Genomic DNA, 14,567 nt, shown 5'->3' with positions numbered 1-14,567 from the left:
GAGGAACCCTGTGTTAGGTTCTTTGGAGTTCCTCCAGTCCCAGTTGCAGTGGTGAGGAATTAATCCTCAGGGAAGGGTTATTTAATCGAATCCCCCACTGCCCTGTTTTGATGAAGTGGGTTTCACTTCCATTAAAAGGGAGTCTTTTATTTTCTTTTGCTGAGCATATCTCTCCTCAGTCGAGCATTTTGAATCATTTCCCCCCCCCCCACAGGTGGGAGTCGAAGAGGAAGCAAAGCAGTGGAGTCGGATTTTTACGGCACGCCGTTTAAAGGACTGCATGTGAGCATCTGTGTGATGATGTAACGTTGACATGATGTATTATTGGAGTTGATATGAACTCACAGTAAAGGAACATAAAGGCCAAGCACCCGTGTAACAAGCATCCCTCTGAATTGTTTTGCAGTCAGGTTTCTTCTCCAAAGCTGGCAACCGCTGAAGGTAAGACTCAAAATAACCAATCTGGTTTTCTAGTCATAACGTCTACTGAACTTAATTTTCAGATGTATTCAACTCCATTACTTATGTACATTTTCCATATTTACAGGCTCCATCGGTCTACAAAGACTCAATTCTTTCACCAATTATATCCGGTTTAATCTGTTTGAATGCATAGTCTGTCATTTTCATTGTGTTATCAACAAAGTAATGAGTGATTTTTGTATGTATATCCTATTGTTTGCCTAGCATTTATTGCCTCTTAAAATATCATGGAAGTAAACTCTGGTTTAAGTAAAAAAAATGTATCATAAATCTAATGTATAACATGTGTAAATTTACTTTTGAGGACTAATCTACATCATAAGTATCATTCTATCTTCATTTTGTGTCTCTCATGAAAGTTTCTATGTCAACAACTATCATATACATGCATGTGTTACACGTATTTATGTTCATGTACATTGGATGCAATGCAGCAATAATGGCAAATTGTGATGCATTCATGGATATTTCACACAGGGAAAAATTAAAGTGATCAACAACATCTAAAAAAGTGTACTAGCTTTCCATGAGTCTGTGTTCTGAGGAAAGAGAATCAATTTCTGGGCCTGAAAAGCAGCACAGCGTTAAATGTTTACCTCTAGAGGGCGCTGTACCACTGAACATATTCATCTCACTCCCTGTGTGAAGCAACCAAAGACATCTGGCAAGCCCAGAAGCACCTGCTGACCTCCTGATGGCTGAAAGGCAAGCTATGGTAGAAAACAAAACATCCATAAATCCATGCATGTTTATGAATGTGAATGGAATGTTAAAATACTCCATGCAGCAGATGAGACCGCTTCTCACGGTGCCCGGTTACAAACAGGAAACATCTTAAATCTTGGTTTGCAACAGCCGAGACGTGTCAAATCGAGTCTACTCATTAGGTATAATTGAGATAAAATGGATTATTATAACTCAGCTCACTGGGATGAATGGAATGTCCACTGTACAGCAAGTGAGTCTAAAATGAAAAGGTCAAAGGCTTCACTTTCCTGGAAAAACTCCTTCTGTTCTGCAAGCATTGTGTGTGACAAACAGCTTTCCAATCATTTGATAAATAAAGCTTCTTCAATCACATTCGTTGCATTTCCAAATAATCTACATTTCCTCTATATACTTGTCAAAAATCAGAATTTGCTGTGATTTACAAAACTATTCAGGAGTTGGCACAAATGCACCCGGTCTGTCTCACACACACAGATACCGGTTTGTTGGTGCAGCCCAGCCCGGGCCTGAATGAATGAATAAGAGCTGCATGGGGAATTCAGTGAATGCATGGCTAAATCCAAGCTCAGTCTTGAAACCCAGGCAGAGGCTGAGCTGTGTGCCAACAAAGCAGCTGGGTACACGCCGGGCACATTTTTTTGTTCAATCATGCTCTTTGTGAATAATATGTATTAATGCCGTCTCTACTTAGACCTGCCAGTTAGCCTTTGGAGATGATCCGGCTTCAGGACCCCATGGCATTTGAGGCATATGTTTGCCTGTCACCTGCTGAGTGTATTTCAGTCGGTGCGTCAGGCACGGTCACCGAGATAGGCCTCGATTTGTGGTGTATGCAAACATCTGAGCCCCCGGTCGCTGAGAGACGAGCAGACAGAGCTTCAGCGGCATGTGTCGCCCACACCAAACATGCTTCAATATGTGGGCAGCGCTGCATCAAAGACCGGGATCAAACACTGAGCTGTATACCCCCAACCAAACTCTAATTATGATATCAGTTGGTCTTTCCATCCTGGAAATGGGTTTTTGCAACAAAGGGCATTTATTAGTACTTTATATAGGTACAATATTACAAGTTTTCCTTCTTCATCTTCATTTTCATCTATATTTTCTAACACTTTACAACCAGTACAGGTTAAAGGCTTTATTTTGTTAGGATTATGCACAATTTACTTTTATTGGTGTATGCTATTATGCTATTGGAACTTTATTTTTAGGAAACCTTTTTAAAACGTCCCACCATCTACAGTGTGAACCTGTATGGATGACTTACTTTAGTTCTGGATTAAATCCAATTTTTGGTTTAATGTTTAAAAATAAAATCACAGAGCAGTGTTTTGTGACTTTTTGGCCCCTTTATGCAGCAGAACCAGCTCTAAATGATGTACTTATATATCGTATTATTGGCCGATAATAAAATCATAATAAACTAATCATAAAATCAGTATGATTAATCAGCATTAATAATGGCCAATAAAAAAAGGAATTCATTATAGTGACAAATAAATCTAATAAATGAATATTTCAAAAACAAAATAATCAGTCAACCATAATTTACAGATAGAGCAGGCCTAGACCACTCTATAATTTACAGATAGAGCAGGTCTAGACCACTCTATAATTTACAGATAGAGCAGGTCTAGACCTCTCTATAATTTACAGATAGAGCAGGTCTAGACCGCTCTATAATTAACAGATAGAGCAGGTCTAGACCACTCTATAATTTACAGATAGAGCAGGTCTAGACCACTCTATAATTTACAGATAGAGCAGGTCTAGACCACTCTATAATTTACAGATAGAGCAGGTCTAGACCTCTCTATAATTTACAGATAGAGCAGGTCTAGACCACTCTATAATTTACAGATAGAGCAGGTCTAGACCACTCTATAATTTACAGATAGAGCAGGTCTAGACCTCTCTATAACTAACAGGTAGAGCAGGTCTAGACCGCTCTATAATTAACAGGTAGAGCAGGTCTAGATGAACAGTGGCAATGACAGTCACAATAGATCTGAGGGGGGAAACTGCAGAGTTGAGTTAAAATTATCTGTATAACATTCCACAATACACGTCATTCAGTCATTTGACCCATTGTTAATTTAAAAAGGAAACAGTGCAGCTTTAAGTTTCCCTTCAGCGGGGAAGGAAAGAATTGAAAATTCGACAAACTTCTTAATTGGATTTGCTCTTCCTCTCTATTCCAGCAGCAGGCTTGTTCAGATAGTGGCGAGACAGGCTTATACCGTCAACGCATCAATAATATTGTTATGACACAGTTCTTAACTGGGGACGGCCTCTACCAATTGAAACATGAAAAGCCGAGCCGTGGCCTCAGTCATCTGGTCCCGGTGACGCCGCCGGTTCCACACTGCTGCAAAAACCCTCACGGGGAGTACAAACCCTGGGAAAAGTTATCAGGGATAACTAGTCTGTTGAAGGAGCATGGATAAACACAACCTTTCGGAACTTCCCCATTATACACCTTGGCAACAAACACAGGGAGGCAAAAACACACCCCTCCCACCTTCTTCCTCGGTCCTCTCTCCGACCCCAGGATTAGGGCAGAGGATTGTGCACAGCTGCTCCCCAACATCCCTGATAAAAATCAGGCAATTTCACAGTCAGTGGCATTCTTTCATCCCCTAATCCACACCCCGCATACAGTATAGATGAGCCTCACTGAGATGAGAACAAGCTGTTCTGAGCTGACCCCCCTGGTCAATGTGGACACCTTCGGTCGGCTACAGAGATGCTGAGCGGCCCAACTGTAGGGTGCAGAAAGAAGAACCCGGTCCAATGCAGCATGGTGACTTCCACTTCCTTTTGAAACCACTAATTAATTCATTACATGTCGATCAACAGCCTTCGGTCTTGCAAGCAAGAATCGCAGGTAAAACTGGTGTTTTTGTGAATAATAGCATCTGAGATTCAGCTAATGGGTTGCATTTTTAGAATGAGAGACTTTATTTAATGCCATTATTCTTCAAAGTCTCCCCCCCTTCTCAAGTAATTCAATTCATCCATTTTGTCTGACCCCAACCTCCATTTGAAGAGTGATTCTTCGCCGAAGTTCAAACAGGGGACAAAAAGGTACTTCACAGCAAAGGAAAAAAAAAAGAAGAAGGAGGGAAAAAAACGTATGAATCAAAAGGCGAGGAAATGGAATTCACTGTACAAACGCTGGGGGAATTTTCAATGTCCGCTGAGGAGGCACAGTAGAGCTCTGTTTGGTCCTCGCAGGCTGGGGGGGGGGGGGGGGGGGGGGGGGGGGGGAGAGCAGCAGCCACAGCAGGAAACATCCATTCTGACGAGTCCTTACACTGGGAAGCCAGAGCGAGCGCTGTTTGTTTAACAGGCTAGGGACCCGGCGGAAGGAACCCGACACCAGGATCAGTTCTGACCACGTGTAGGTAACCAAGTCATATAGAAAGTGTCCCGCTGGCTGTTTGATCATTAACAAACTGATTGTTGTTTTGGATTTTATAACTGTTGACTTGTGGCCAAAAAATCATATTGAAGTTATTTGACTTACTGTATAACTACAGGAAGTCTCATAGATGTGAGTAAGGACAAATGCAATCTGGAGAGATAAGAGCAAACCTGGGAGTAACATATTGAAACACAAGATTTTATGTCACACTTTTTTGTTGAGAAATGACTTGAGAGCACGGCGTTGCATTCTTCTCCTGTCTTTTAACCCTCATGTTGTCCTCGGGTCAAATTTGACCCATTTTCATTTTTTTCATCACAAAAAACGGGCCTTTGAAATAAGATGTAAAAGTCAACATTAGAAATATCAAATAACTTTGGGAAAAACAACCCCCAAAAAAGCCCCCAAAACATTGAAAAAGTGACAAAAATGTCAAAAAAGCTTGGGAATAATCAGATTACACTACTATGATGCTACTGAACCTGGTGGGAGGAGCGTGATAGGTTTACGTGATGAGTTATGTTTTAAAGTCCACCTCATGAACCATGCATATGCATTAATGTCATTGCATAAAGGAAGTGACATTAAAATTAAGCCTCTGCTTCCCTGGAGCCTCCGATTCTTCTGATGTTCTGTGTATTCTGTGTAAACTGGGTCCAGATGGTGTTGTACTTTTCAGCATAAAAACACTTCTCTGCCACAGATTGTACATGTTGAGGATGTTGTGTTATGTTTCTGCATCATTTATTGACAGTGTAATTTATTGTTGAGGGCTGTTACACAAACTCGTAGGGTCTACACGGCACTGGGACTCAATCTACCTGTTCCTGTGACAAAATGTGAATTATGAGTTTACAAAAAATCTATATATGAATTTTATTTCAAAGAACAAGGTTGGTGTTATGCTGTATTTTTCTTATTGTCAAGAATAGACAATAGTAGTACTCCCCCTAGTTTGGCCAACTGGTTCCAACAAAAATGATATGTAGTTTCCTTTGTTTAAAGTGCTCTGTAATTTTCTAAAACAGCTGGGCAATGTAGTTTTTTAGCAAACATTACAAAACAGGACCAAAGGACTATTTTCAGCTGTGGAGTAATACATATTCGGTGTGCTTGTGAGCACTTATGCGGTTCATTATAAAAAAGGAACGTGTTACTCAGCGCAACACAGTGGCTCAATGACGTGTTTTAATAGATTTTGGACATTGTAGGGACACTTTTTTGTCTGACCAACCCCTAAGGGACATATCCCCACCGTCTACACCCAAATGTTGTCTAGTGAATGAAATCACTATGTCCCAGAGAACTAAGATGCATCAGGCTTTCAAGACGTGTACCATACTTTTGGGTTTTGGTCTTTTACTTGGATTTGTTGACACAGCTTCCCATTTCAGTGAAGTCCCCAGTGTGTAGAGGATGAACAGACTGACTGTCCTATTGTGTTTACCCAAATGATCCTGCTGCTGCCCATAAATGCATTAGGGCCGTTCATTTCATTACATTATGTAATACACACTGTTGGGAAGTGATCATTCTGTCCTGTTGAAATCCCACAAAAGACCATTGACCAGTTCTTGAATCATTTCTCTTTTACTAACATAAGCAAACACCCACCATGCATGTGTTGTGCTGTTGGGTATTATCGCATCATGTATTAAAAGATCAAATATGTCTCTACTAGGGGTGGGAATCACGATACAATGTCACAGTAGTTATGTCACAGTGCGATGTTAATGCAATTTCAAAAACATTGCAACATTCTGCGATATAACTTCAAATGATGTCCCCAACAGGAAACTTTGTCAACATATGTTTTATCTAAAAGAAACATTTCTCAGTTGGTCCATATAACTTCATTGCTGCAAAATGGGATTGTCAAGCAGACAAATTGACACTTACATAACAAGCGATCGATACTTGGTGTCAGTGTACCGATGCAGTATTGCTACGAAAAAACATCGCAATGCTATGCTGTATCAATCCCCCCCACCCCCCAACCCTAGTCCCTACATATTCATTTGAACATAGACAACAGTCAAGGCAGAAGAGGTTGATATCGGGGAAGGCCAGCAGCACCAGGACTGATCCTCTCACCTGTCCCCTGAGCACGTCTCAGCCCGGCATCTGCCAAAGGGCACAGGTACACCGTCCAGTGCCCTTGTCCCGCCCCCGCCTATTTGATCGGGGGCCAAGGGCCCCTGTCTGTGGGCCCCACGCACCAGATTCAGGGGGCCCATGCTGGCTCCTCTGCTTTTTGAAGCTTCGGGAAGATTAATAGGCCTCCTCTGCAGAGCGCCTTTGTGAGGCAGCGCCCAGGCGTGTTCAAGCTGTTGGGTTTGCAGGAGACGAAAGGAGCAGCGGCTAATTCCTCCGCAGGTCAGTTTGTCTGGGGCTACTCTGCGTTTTCGATGACTCAGAAAGGTCACAGCCACACGGGATAAGCAAGGGCAAGAGCCCCACAGACAGCACCGCCTTCAGTGGACATCTTGAGATCAAAACTGGAAACATTTTTTACTTTCTCTGTCAAAGTTTGTGCCAGGAAAGGGCAGAATTTCTTGAATTCATCTTAATCAATGTCGTTTTATCAAAGCTCCTATTTTGCACATTTAAACCCGCTGGATGAAGCGGCAAAACCACAGCTGAACAATCAAACAACACATCCGCACAATGCTGTGTACCACCAGTTTAATTTGGATTATGGATTAATGGTCAAATGAATGACAACAAACACACAAATGTAGATATTTGCACAGCCGTTTTCAGCAGGGGCTGCTAATCACGGGGGGTCGCCATGGCGAGGGGGGGCATCAATGCAGCCTTGTCTGTCTCACACAAACTCCAGCCCTGCAGATTTTAAACGGGGAGGGTCTTTCCTCCTCACATCTTTCCTTACACACTTAAAACCCAAGCCAAGAATTCTCTTAAATGTACTTCGAACTTGGAATTTAACACCCGGGAGAAAGTGCTTTTTTTAAACTAAAACTTTCTGGATTTTATGCAAAGGCTATTGGCCGGAAACCATTTTAATGATTTTTCTTCTCACTCGGTTGCAGGTGAGGGCCTTTGATTCTCGTTATGTCACGCCTCCAAGGGTGCAGCCACCAATGGCAGTCTCCCTCGGCCTCTCCCTTCTCTCTCTTACACACACACACACACACACTCTCTCTCCTGGCTGCTCCGGGTGCCAGGGCGTGAAAGGGATCAGCCAATCCCAGCCCTCGTCTGATGCTGGATGGTGGCCATGGTGTTATTAAAAGCTACGGGCGAGCTTTGCTGCTCGACTCTCCTGCACTCCAACACTTCGAAACATAACAGTGATGGGTAGTGGGTGAGCTTCCCAGGGGGAAAATATAAATATGACTTTTCTGTGAGTTGTCTAATACGCCAATGCCCTGAATCCCTCTTACCATCCATTTGCATGTGCTTATAAGGAATCAATACATGGCTCATTATTACATGATTGACGTCTCCACATAGCTGCTCCCTGTGTCCAGTGATAATCTAGATTGATGATATTTCCATGAACATCCCGATCAGATCTAGACGTACTATCTCCTCACTCAGGACTACTGAGAGAGCTGGAGTGCCTTTGATGAGATGAGATCACATTTTTGAGGGGGCTGCCTGCTCTTTGCCTGTAGCCAAAAACAGACTAATTGTGTTTTGCCCCATATGTGAATTATTATTAACGACGATTCATTTACTACACTTCCTTTGCCAATTTCCTAAATTAAAAAAATACCATGTTGAGATTTACAGCACACCCCCCCATTTTCAGCGCCGGCTTCCAGCGTCACCATGGCAACTTCCAATCAGCAAGGATGGTGGAGCCTGCCGGCCGTGTGTTTGGCGCGAGGCTCTGAGAGGCGCAGGTGGAGCACATATGGAACAATGGCCCAGCAAAAAAAAAGAAACACTCTGCCCGCCTGTATGTGCCAGCAGTGCCCATTTTAATCCCACCGTTACCTTCTAGTGCTCTCTGATGGAGACGTTGTGCTGCAATCACAGCCTCAGACTGCTGCTGGGCCCGTGCCAGACTACACTTGACAAAGCCAGACCCAGCAAAACAATGTCTCCACTACCATCTCTCAATCATTTAATGCAACTGTCCCTCGCTGTCCTGCACAGAAACATCCCTGACCGCGGCTCTGGGACGCAGAGAGATCTTCCTTCCTGATTAAGTTTTCAGTATAGCTAATACAACTGAATTAGATGTTTTACTGTACTCATGCCCATACATACATTGAGGCTGGTTGTTAATGACTTTTGTGCCTCATATGGCTAGTAATTGGGGGTAGTAATGTTATGGAAATCACTAGCATGTGCAGTAAATAAATCAATCATCCAAGGGGCCTTATCTATCACTGCACATTTAAGCAGTCAGCCCCTATGTAGGTTAATTAAAGCACAATGGCCGAGAAGAGGACCTGGCACCCGTCCTGCTTATGTTTAAGCCTTCTGTAGGCCCGCTGGGCTGGAGCTTTCTACAGCCAGATGAAACTTGCCCATTTTATCCCCCCCCATCCCCGGCTGAATACATAAATCATCTGTAAGGGCCTCAGCTTCGACCCTAAATTCCATGAACACTAGCGTTTTGTCCGCAAATACCACAATAATTGTTGGATACTCTTCAAAGCAGAAATGGTGTTTCTTTGCACTTATCTGGGGGCATGTAGCGCAGATTTTTGCGACTCACTTCATCTGGTCTTGGAACAAATCAATTAAGATGTTGTGCCACATCCAGCATGAATATTGGATAAAGTGTGCCACCACTAATTCACTTTTATGTTTGGTCTGAGCTGTGAGATAACAATGAACGGCATCTGTGAGTAGGGGGAGGTTGGCTGGGTAACACGTAGGTCAAAGTTCAAACAAAAGGATATTGCAGGTCAAAATGTGTCAGTTTTGGGCAGTAACACATTACATTTAGCTGATATTGCGACATACAATTGCTATGTACTAGACTTTACACACCTCTGGAGCAGCTAGGGGTTAAGTGTCTTGCTCAGGGACACATTGGTTAATATATTGCAGTGGGAATTGAACCCAGAACTCCCACACCAAAGGCATGTGTCATGGCCACTGCTCCATCACCACCTCTACACATTAGCATGCTTCAATACTTCAACATTTGGGAGTTGGCTTGTTTGTTGTCTTAAGTTTGAATGAGTGTACATTTATATTAACTGGTGGGGCGTGTTAACTTGGTCCAGGGGCTGGAGGTCTATGGACCCCTCGGTGACTCACAAGTTCTCTCATTTACAAGATAACTTTAGCATTAGCTGCAAGCTTCTGTAGCCTTCGTTAGCTTTAGCAGTACCGCTACATTTGGTTGGTTGGCTGTCACAGTGTTCCCTCTGGCCCAAAAAGACTTTCTCCGATAGACATACAGGGCGAAAGAATACTGTAAATCAGTGGATCCATCTTTTTGAGCGTCATAACCTCCACAAAATGACTCGTTGGACAACATTTGGAAAGTCTGGAAGAGTCACATGACTAAATACGTGTGTAGTCTTTGGGCTTGTTTGAAGGCACATTTGATAATTGCTGGCATGAGTAACAAAAGTATAACTAAGTACCCTTGCTGTTAAGTGATTCACACAATTATTACTTTTAGTAATTTACCTTATCAACACAGCTTACATTTTACATTACACGGTCAACCAACAACCACCAACTGGACCATGTGATTGATTTCCATCCATGTCATATATAAGACAGCCATGGTGTGTGGTTTCTACCAAGGAGCAGCTCAACATTAGTGTCATCATCTTCCCTCTCGCCACGGGAGGATCAGCACGAAGACACCAGGCCGACACAACGCCTTGTGCCCCTTGGCTGTCGCTGATAACAACTGTATCTCATTATGGTCCTCATGGGGGCCACGGAGGTAGCGGCGACCGTAAACACCATCCTCCTATTCTTCCACAATGGGCCGCTCGCAGACAAAAGCCACTCTCGAAAGCTTGAACTCAGGCCAACAGCTCCATTCATGTTGCCGTGTATGGCAGATGTCTGGCTGAGCCTATGGAAGGTCACAGATCTGAGCCGCTCACACGACAACCGCAACGCGAGTCGCTGTCCTGAGGCACCTGCAGTGTGCGACGAGTGGAGGTATTTTAGTAAGGTGGACTTTTTAGGTCAATTCAATCAGAAAATATAGTTTTTTTTAGTAAGAGGAAGAAGATCAAGACACCTGCCAACCAGTATGTTCTCATCATTTCTTCTCCCTTTTCTTACAGTAGCGTCCCATTGACTTTTTTACTCGGTCACTGTGTGGTCAAAGATACATTGTAAGTTCAAACGCACCAAACATTTGCAGGTTATGCTTCTCAAATGTCAAGATGTGCCATTTTTTTGGTTGATTTCATTATAATGATGTGAATGCTGTTTCGCTGTGGTCTACTTTTACTATTGTTATTTCTGTCTACTTTATACATACGCCATCTACTGCGTTTTTCCCATTAAACGTTGTTTTTTGTAGGGAATTTTTCCATATTTAAATCAAGAGTGTAATAATAAAGGGTATTGTGTCGTGTACAGATTGTAAAGCACTCAGGAAAATTAGATTTTGAGTTTTAAAAACAAAATTGACTTGATTCGACTTGACTATGACTATGTTTCCTATAATTAATAATGGGAATAATCAGTCCTAATGTAATGTACAGTACTTATTTAAATTCCTTTTCAAGGTCATAGGGGTTGGAATGCATCCCATCATGGACTAGCTGAAAAAAAGAGAAACCATTTACCAGTGTGTTCACTGCACATTCAGTACTATATATTCACCCAAACAAGCTTACACACACACACACACACACACACACCCACACACACAACAGGAAGACTACATGATACAATCATCAAAACTTATGGTAGAGTAATAGTGATTTCATCTTCCCTGCAATGTGTACGTCAACACTAATAACTGCACAACAGTTGACAAATTCACATTAAGAAGTAGTCCGTGTGAAAGTAAAAAAACAATGGCATCATAATCAGCGCACAGTTGAACATCTCCCTCAAAAACCGGAGCCGTTTAAAAAAAAGAAGAAAAAAAAAAGAAGAAACAAATCAATCATTACTGAGTGTGGCACCCTGCTTTCATTAGAAAATCATATAGATTAAATGTTAATCACAGCTAACTATATACCAGTGGGCTTCTGCCAAGATGACAGATGGACCATTAATGAGAATAACAAGGGGATCTTAGTCTATACGCAGATATGGAGCTGCAACAACAATCACAACACCACACTTGGCTTCCAAAAACCTGTTATTGAGACAGAAATGAAGGAAGACAATCAGCATGCACATGCAGAATACTTTTTTTCCCCAAAAGTCAAAGAGTATGTGTTACAATGTGGATGCAGTCATGTTTTGAGATGTTTTCATAGTGCGTTCTGCCACAGGAGACTGGGGGAAATTGGTGCTAACACCTGTCACACACATTCAGCATCAGATATTAGCATGCGTCTCTTCTACTGGTCTGTGAGTGATGAATAATTACTCTTGTTTTAAAATCTGCCTATTAGCACTAACCAGGTTATATTGGACATCTGCCTCAGAAAGCTGACTGGTGTAATTGGCTGCCATCGTATCGCTTCACTCTATAGCAAAGCACGCCGGCGTGACAGGCGCTCACAAGCGGCGTCGCCTCTTCGTGACGCAGCTCCCACATGGCGGTTTCACAAATGAGTCAAACGAGATTGTAGGCTGTGAGATGAAAGTTGTGGTGAAAACAGAACACATATGTCCGCGCGTGGCGCTCAGTGGCATGTTATTGGCACTGTGTTTCCATCAGGTCTGGTAACATATGTTTGGAACTCAGGAGGCTCAGGGCAGGAGGGAATTGCGCGGCGTTTGAAGTCAACTGCCGCATTAAGCAGAGGAGCGGCACAGTTGTGAGGAGACGCTCCTTGTTCAAAGGGATGGAAGGAACCGCTCCGGGGAGCGTCCAACATCAAGAGCTGACCCCGGCGCTGTTTCCCGCTACCTTCTGCCATGCATCCCGCTGCCGTATGCTGTGATTCCCAAAGACCGGCAGGCCTGTGCCATCTGGCCTCGCTTCGGAATCCCCGGACACATATTGGGAATCCAAACTATGCCACCTCCCAGTCTCTCCCTTCCCTCTGCCCTCTCTCCCTCTGGGTCGCCTCCACGCCTCCACTTCATCCCTGCTTGAGTGTTGGCTCAAGTGGAAGGGGTCTGCTCTCCAAGTGATCCCAGTTGCCCTTTTCCTCTTTAATCCCCTTGAGGTGGGATCCAGTAGGAGTCCTTTAAATTCAGAGGGAAACAGTCGATCGTTTTTAAGATGAAGGAAACCCCCAGAGAGTTCTCCACCAACTTTGGTCTGTCTCTGGCATGGGGTGCTTGCTTTGTTCACGACCATAACACTTTTCAAACAAGCCTAAAATTTCACTTCACCTTCACCAAAACCCCTAGATTTACACAATTCAAGGCCTCAGATTGCGATCACATTGGTTCGCTGCTACATCTTCACCAACCTTCCAGTTGGAGAGTGCTGACTGGGGCGCTGACATGTCTACAAGAGAGACGAGGCTCCAGGAAGAGAGCGGTGGTGGGCCGTGCAGCATGTTCTGTAGCACCACCACGGATTTCACACTCTTTATGTGTGTCTCTTTCTTTTCCTCTCCTCTGGGCGTCTCCTCAGTGGGGAATTTGATTCCCTAATAACTGGGGAATCAAAGTCGGACAGCACCACTGCTGAGAATCATAAAGGGAGCAGTGAAGTGGCTGGCCATTCATTCAGCCGGGCCCATCACAACGTAGACCAGATGGACACTGCACGTCACCGGGTGACATCTCAAGACAGCCGCGGCCGCCGGACGGGGGAGACGGGAGGAAGGTTGATTCAAACAGAGAAGGATCTGATCAACAACTGCACAGAGATGAAATTAAAGTGGTTGAAGCATGTGGCGTGAGGCATCTGGTATCCTAGCAAACAGAAGCGAGCGGAGCTGCCAACGCTTTCAGGGGAGAGTAGCCTCCCCCGCTCGGCGGCCTCGAGCCAGTGGAAATGCTCCCGGCTTGTGTTTTAATCCACAAGAGGTGTGTTGATGCCTGCGTTGTGCTAAAGTTATTTTTGTGGGGGGGTTTAGGCCTGAAACAAGAGTAGTAGAGACACAAGACAGGCATGTGACAAAGGTCCGGGGCTGCTTTTGAACCAGGGATTCATGTTTACACGGTACACACATTTGAGACCAGCATGCTGCCAGGACGCCCCCTGTGCTAAGGTCCTACCACAACAGTAGTTTATGCATTCAAAGCAAATCAATAGCAAAGGTGACATTAGGAGTTTCTGCTTGCTGGAAAGACGCCAGGACATCTGCTCAAATCCTGGGCCACTTTCCTTATCTGCCAGGGGAGCCAAGACCTGATAACACATTTTTAAAATGGCTGTTTTACATCAACAAATATTGCGTCTCCCAACATATTAAACAGAGTTAATGTAATGTGGTGTATGACAACCTAACGGATGGTGTATCTGTGTACATCTGTACGTCGAGTGTAAAGAACCTGTCAAGCGCCCCTGGCATTGATTTTACATTTCATACGACTTCCTGCATAGAGCACGGTGAGCATCTGATCCCCTAATCTCAGAATGCCAGCTTTCACTCAATGTCATCTGCCAATGAGCTGCAACCAGGCGCCCATCCTGCCTCTGGCACCAGAACTGCACCCATCCAGCTTGTGTGCGCTAATACCCACCGTTGCTAGGCTACAACGAGAGGAATCAAATTTAGGTGGCTTCCACAGCTGCGCTGTACTGTTGTGCACTGAGGGATAAACATGGCAGCGTTCCCAGTATGCACCTGGATGGAATGAAACAGGAAGAAGTGGAGAAGTCTAATCTACTACGTACAGTTGTGGCCGTCTGCCCTGTTACCCCCCCCCCCCCCCC

General features: G+C 43.9%; 1 long non-coding RNA gene across 1 annotated transcript; it reads left to right on the top strand.

Moving 5' to 3' along the window:
- Positions 1-7: 7 nt before the first annotated feature.
- On the top strand, positions 8-644 carry LOC117934973. The gene is made up of 3 exons (XR_004654642.1): positions 8-282; positions 407-441; positions 548-644. It is a non-coding gene; the product is annotated as an uncharacterized LOC117934973 (long non-coding RNA).
- The last annotated feature ends 13,923 nt before the right edge of the window (positions 645-14,567 follow it).

Source organism: Etheostoma cragini, chromosome 19, assembly GCF_013103735.1.
Source record: "Etheostoma cragini isolate CJK2018 chromosome 19, CSU_Ecrag_1.0, whole genome shotgun sequence".
NCBI lineage: Eukaryota > Metazoa > Chordata > Actinopteri > Perciformes > Percidae > Etheostoma > Etheostoma cragini.
The sequence above is the reverse complement of the archived record's forward strand: the minus strand, read 5'-3'. Positions and strand labels throughout refer to the sequence as shown.